We start from the raw sequence: 6,404 nt of genomic DNA, 5'->3' as shown, positions 1-6,404 counted from the left end.
CTTTGGACACGAAGGATATTGTAGAAATGATTGTGATAATATTGGTTATAAAGCTAGAGTCTGTTAATCGATCGAGAGATTGCTGCTGTTATGCTTGCTCGTTATCTTATACCGCAAGCGAAATAGTTCGATCCCCTCTCGTTTTTACTTTAGTGTCAAACATGGATATAGTGTTACAAACAAACAAATTATATCCAAACCCTTAATGTGAACGATTGTGTAAATGCTTATGATTAAACGTAACTCCCTGTGGAAACGATCCTATATATACTCACGTGTACATAGTTATATGACGTGTAGGAAAAATCTTACATCAAAATGGCGCCGTTGCCGGGGAGTAACGGAAATTTTTATCATAAATATCGAAACAATTTTGTCATGTTAAGTCAATTTTGCACAAAATTCTTTCATGCATATACTTATACACATATATCATTCATTATTTTTTATGCTAACCACCTGGTATAGTCTTGGTGAACTTTGTTTATGCGAGGTACCGTTGATAAAGAAGACCTACGATTTGATCCTGAAATTGAGAAAACTGCTAGGTTACTTAGAAAGCAAGCAAAGGAAGCTAGGAGATTAGCCAGGCTGGCTCAGCCGGAATCTTTACTTTTTATTCCTTCTCCGTCAGGTTCGGTGCATACTATATCACTAGGTGATTCTTCACATTCTTCTGCACATTCATCTCCGAGGAGTGAACCGGAAGTAGTCATGGCTAATGAAGATGAGAATGCTTTACCTATGTGGGTTAGTCCGAGGAGGCTAGCTAATCTTGGCAATCGTAATGCCAAATCTATTGAGCTGAAGTCTGGATTGATAAACTTGATAACTCATAACCAGTTTACCGGTATGGATCATGAGGATCCATATAGACATCTTACCAACTTCTATGTTACCGCCGGTACACTTGGTATGAAAGAAGATGAGGAAGAGGGTGTGTTTGTGCAATTGTTTCCTCATTCTTTGATCGGGAAGGCTAAGGAGTGGTATCTTGATCAACCAACTTCTTTGATGGAAAATTGGGGTGAGCTAGAGAAAGCATTTCAAGAAAGGTTCTTTCCGGAAGATAGGCATCTTGAGGCTAAAACTTCAATTACAACTTTTGCTCAAGGCCAAAGTGAGACTCTTTGTGAAGCTTGGGAGCGTTATAAATCATTGCTAAGGAATTGTCCAAAGCATGGTTTTGATAGCCAAATGCAACTATATCTTTTTCGTCAAGGGCTTCAAGATATGTCCAAGACGATGCTAGATGCAAGTGCTGGAGGTTCTATTGCTATGAAAAACCCAGCTGATGCTGTCAAAATCATCAACCAAATGGCTCTCAACACAAGAAAATCTTCTCACAATCGGAATTCTAATCAAAGGAAAGCCGGTATTCTTGAACTTGAAGCAAACGATGCGGTCTTAGCTCAAAATAAGCTCCTCACTCAACAAATAGAAGCTATGCAAAAGGAGATGAAAGCTATGCCTAAACAAATTCTTGAATCTCTCAAGCAAGAAGGAGGAACCGCTCAAGTCTTTACTTGTGGACTTTGTACGGGGGATCATCCCACCGGCTATTGTCCCGAGCCCGGTTCTTTTGAAGGGGAAGAGGTCAACTATGTGGGAAACCAACAAAGGCCTAACCAATCACAACAAGCCGGAACCTCACAACAAAATCCGGGTACTTCCAACTTCCAAGGAAGGTATCCGGCCAACCAAAACCAACAAAGACCTTGGAGAACACCGTACAATTATAACTATCAATATCCACCATCAAACTACTACCAACAACCTTACCAACAACCATTCAATAATCAATACCAAAATCCACCACCAAATAACCCCCAACAACCGAATAATTCCCAAAGCACCGAGGAGGTCTTGAAACAATTCATGCAAGTGTCCATGGCTAACCAGAAAAACACCGACGCGTCCATCAAAGGCCTTGAAACGCAAGTTGGTCAGTTAGCTCAACAAATGGCTCAAGGTCCTCCGCAAGGTGGAGCTTTCACCGCTAACACTCAACCAAATCCTAAGGAGCACAACAAGGCATAGCAGTCAAAAGCTATAGCTACAAGGAGTGGGAGAGTAGTAGGTATAGGGGTAGGTGATGATATTGTTGTTGAGGAAAAGGATGATGAAGTTGTCAATAAGGAGGACAAAGAGGAGTTCGAGGAGGATAGTGTAGAGATAGAGGAGGAAGTGTATATAAAGAATAAAGAAGCATTAGTTGAAAAAGAAAAAAATCAAAAAAGAGATCTAGAGTTACAAGAGGAGATGGAGAGGAAGAATAAAGATGTGGGGAGAGATAAAGGGAAGAAACAAGTAGTTGAGAAGCAAGTGGTGGCTCAACGCTTACCATACCCACATGCTCCATCGAAGAAAGACAAAGAGCGACAATACGCAAGGTTTCTTGAACTCTTCAAGAAGTTGCAAATTGATATACCATTCTCGGAAGCCTTGGAGCAAATGCCGGTCTATGCAAAGTTCATGAAAGATATCCTTTCCAAGAAAAGAAGAATCAACGATGAAGAGACGATCCAAATCGATGCCAATTGTAGTGCTATTATTCAAAGAACAATGCCAAAGAAAGAGCAAGATCCGGGAAGAGTCACTCTACCGGTAGCTATTGGCACAACACATGTAGGTAAAGCACTACTTGATCTTGGATCAAGCATCAATCTCATGCCTTTGTCCGTTGCCAAAAGAGTTGGTGACCTTTGTATAAAGCGGACTAGGATGATGTTGCAATTGGCCGACAAATCCTTTGCAAAACCACTAGGTATGGCCGAAGATGTTCTTGTAAAAGTGGACAAATTTATTTTTCCGGCTGATTTTGTGGTTATGGATGTCGAAGAAGATGAGGATGTGCCTATCTTAATGGGAAGGAATTTCATGCAAACGGCTCGGATGATGATTGATCTTGATGATAATATCATGAAGGTCAAGGTAAATGATGAAGAGGTTACCTTCAACATCCGAGAAGCTTTGAAGTACTCGAAAGACAAGGGTGCATGTTTCAAAATGGATGCAACCGAAGAAGTCATCTTGACTACTCGGAAGCAAATGCACAATAGAACACCCCTTGAGAGTGCTTTGGTGGACGCACTCAATGCTATTGATGAAGACGAAGCAAGTGCCATTGAAGAGTGTTTAAAGGAGCTAGATTCCTTGAAGGAGGTTCTTCCTAATCAAGCCATACTTGAAGATTTGAAAGAAGAATCCAAGGAAGAAGCCAAAGTTGATGACACCAAGGTAGAATTAAAAGTTTTACCATCTAATTTGAAATATGTTTTTCTTGAGAAAGATGGTACAAAACCGGTGATCATTAGTAACTCCTTGTCCATCAATGAAGAAACAAAGTTGGTTGAGGTTCTCAAGGCCAACAAGGAAGCGATAGGGTGGAAGTTATCCGATTTGAAAGGGATAAGCCCATCTTATTGTATGCACAAGATCATGATGGAAGAAAACTTTAAACCGGTAGCACAACCGCAACGCCGCTTGAATCCAAACATGAAAGAGGTGGTGCGAAAGGAAGTAGTGAAGTTGCTTGAAGCCGGCATGATCTATCCTATCTCGGATAGTGCTTGGGTAAGCCCGGTTCAAGTAGTTCCCAAGAAAGGAGGAATGACGGTGATCACTAATGATAAAGATGAGTTGATCCCAACTAGAACCGTCACCGGATGGAGGATGTGTATAGATTATAGAAGACTCAATCAAGCAACAAGGAAGGATCACTTTCCCTTGCCCTTCATGGATCAAATGCTTGAGAGACTCTCCGGTCAGTCCTTTTATTGCTTCCTAGATGGTTACTCCGGTTACAATCAAATCGCCATGAACCCAGATGATCACGAGAAGACGGCTTTCACTTGCCCCTTTGGTATTTTTGCTTATCGAAGAATGCCATTTGGCTTGTGTAATGCACCCGCAACTTTTCAACGGTGTGTTCAAGCAATCTTCTCCAAACTTATTGGAAAATGCATGGAGGTGTTCATGGATGATTTCTCAGTTTTCGGTTCGTCATTTGATACGTGTTTGAATAGCTTGGATACCGTGCTGAAGCGGTGTATTGAAACTAGCTTGGTGCTCAATTGGGAGAAATGTCACTTCATGGTTACCGAGGGTATTGTCCTTGGTCATAAGATTTCTGCTAAGGGTATTGAGGTAGACCAAGCAAAGGTCGTTGTCATAGGAAAGCTTCCACCACCGGTGAATGTCAAAGGTGTTCGGAGTTTTCTTGGTCATGCCGGGTTCTACCGGAGGTTCATCAAAGACTTCTCAAAGATCGCAAAGCCTATGAGCAACTTGCTCAACAAAGATAAGTCTTTTGTTTTTGATAATGAATGTCTTGATGCATTTGAATCTTTAAAAGAAAAGTTGACCACCGCACCAATAATCATTGCTCCTAATTGGGATTTAAATTTTGAATTAATGTGTGATGCAAGTGATTATGCTGTTGGTGCGGTATTGGGCCAACGTAAGAACAAAATTTTTCATGCTATTCACTATGCAAGTAAGGTTTTAAATGAGGCACAAATCAATTATGCCACAACTGAAAAAGAGTTACTTGCAATAGTTTATGCAATGGAGAAATTTCGTTCTTACTTTGTAGGTTCCAAAATTGTTGTTTATACTGACCATGCAGCTATCAAGTATCTCCTTACTAAGTCCGACTCAAAGCCAAGGCTCATCTGTTGGATGTTGTTGCTTCAAGAGTTTGACTTAGAGATCAAAGATAAGAAAGGCACGGAGAATCTTGTAGCTGATCACCTTTCAAGGTTGACAAACAATGAGGTAACCAAGAATGAACCGGAGGTTCGTGAAGAATTTCCAGATGAACGGTTGCTAGCTATCAATGTGAGACCGTGGTTTGCCGACTTGGTAAATTACAAAGCAACCGGGTTCATTCCGGAAGATTTTGAATGGCAACAACGCAAGAAGTTCCTCCATGATGCTAACCACTATGTGTGGGATGAGCCTTACTTGTTCAAAATTGGAGCGGACAATCTCTTGCGTAGGTGTGTGGATGATGAAGAGGCAAAGAAGATCTTATGGCAATGTCACAATTCCCCCTATGGAGGTCACTTCAACGGGGAGAGGACCGCCACAAAGGTACTTCAATCCGGGTTCTATTGGCCAACTCTATTCAAAGATGCCAACTTACATTGCAAGCATTGTGATGAATGCCAAAGAACCGGATCAATGTCAAAGAGAAATGAGATGCCTCTACAACTCATCCTTGAAGTGGAAGTGTTCGATTGTTGGGGTATAGATTTTGTTGGCCCCTTCCCTTCTTCATATTCAAATGAGTACATCTTGGTAGCTGTTGATTATGTTTCAAAATGGGTGGAAGCCGTAGCATCGCCTAAAGCTGATAGCAAGACGGTGGTGAAGTTCCTAAAGAAGAATATTTTCACCCGGTTTGGTACACCAAGAGTGCTTATTAGTGATGGAGGATCACACTTTTGCAACGCACAACTTGCCAAGGCCCTAGATCATTATGGAGTCAAGCACAAAGTAGCATCACCGTATCATCCGCAAACGAATGGACAAGCCGAAGTTTCTAACCGGGAGGTCAAACGCATACTTGAGAAGACGGTCTCTACATCTCGGAAGGATTGGTCGGCTAAACTTGATGAAGCTTTGTGGGCATATAGGACTGCATACAAGTCTCCTATAGGCCTCACTCCTTTCCAAATGGTTTATGGCAAATCTTGTCATTTACCGGTCGAGCTCGAACATAAAGCCTTTTGGGCATTGAAGTTCCTAAACTTTGATCAAGAGAAGGCCGGTGAAAGAAGAAAAGTTCAAATGCATGAGCTTGAAGAATTGAGAAATCAAGCTTATGAATCTTCAAAGCTCTACAAAGAGAGGACCAAGAAGTATCATGACAAGAAGATCATTCTGAGACAATTCACGCCGGGACAAATGGTATTACTTTTCAATTCAAGACTGAGGTTGTTTCCGGGCAAATTGAAGTCTAAGTGGTCCGGACCTTTCATGGTTAAAGAGGTCAAACCGTACGGAGCTGTGGAACTTGAGGATCCAGTCACCAAAGCCAACTGGACTGTTAATGGGCAAAGGCTTAAGCCCTACTTCGGTGGTGAAATTGATCGGTGTTTGACGACAATTTCACTAATCGAGCCATGATTTCTTCAAAATGCGTCAAGCTAAGGACGTAAAACAAGCTCTTGCTGGGAGTCACACCCAGTTTTGTAAGTATTTTCATGTTTTAATGCATTTAGGAATAATTTCATGAGCAAAGCAAAGTAAGAAACATATCTGGAGAAATCTCGCTCAAGCGAAGTTAATCTCGCTTAAGCGAGATTGTTGCATTTTCGAATTGTTGGTTCTGGAGAAATCTCGCTTAAGCGAGATTATCTCGCGCAAGCGAGATGAGTTTTTTATTCAAAAATGGT

The sequence above is a fragment of the Medicago sativa genome, chromosome 5 (assembly GCF_051527215.1).
Source record: "Medicago sativa cultivar Bolivia chromosome 5, Bolivia_mono, whole genome shotgun sequence".
In the NCBI taxonomy this organism is placed as follows: domain Eukaryota; kingdom Viridiplantae; phylum Streptophyta; class Magnoliopsida; order Fabales; family Fabaceae; genus Medicago; species Medicago sativa.
Note: the sequence above shows the minus strand (reverse complement) of the source record.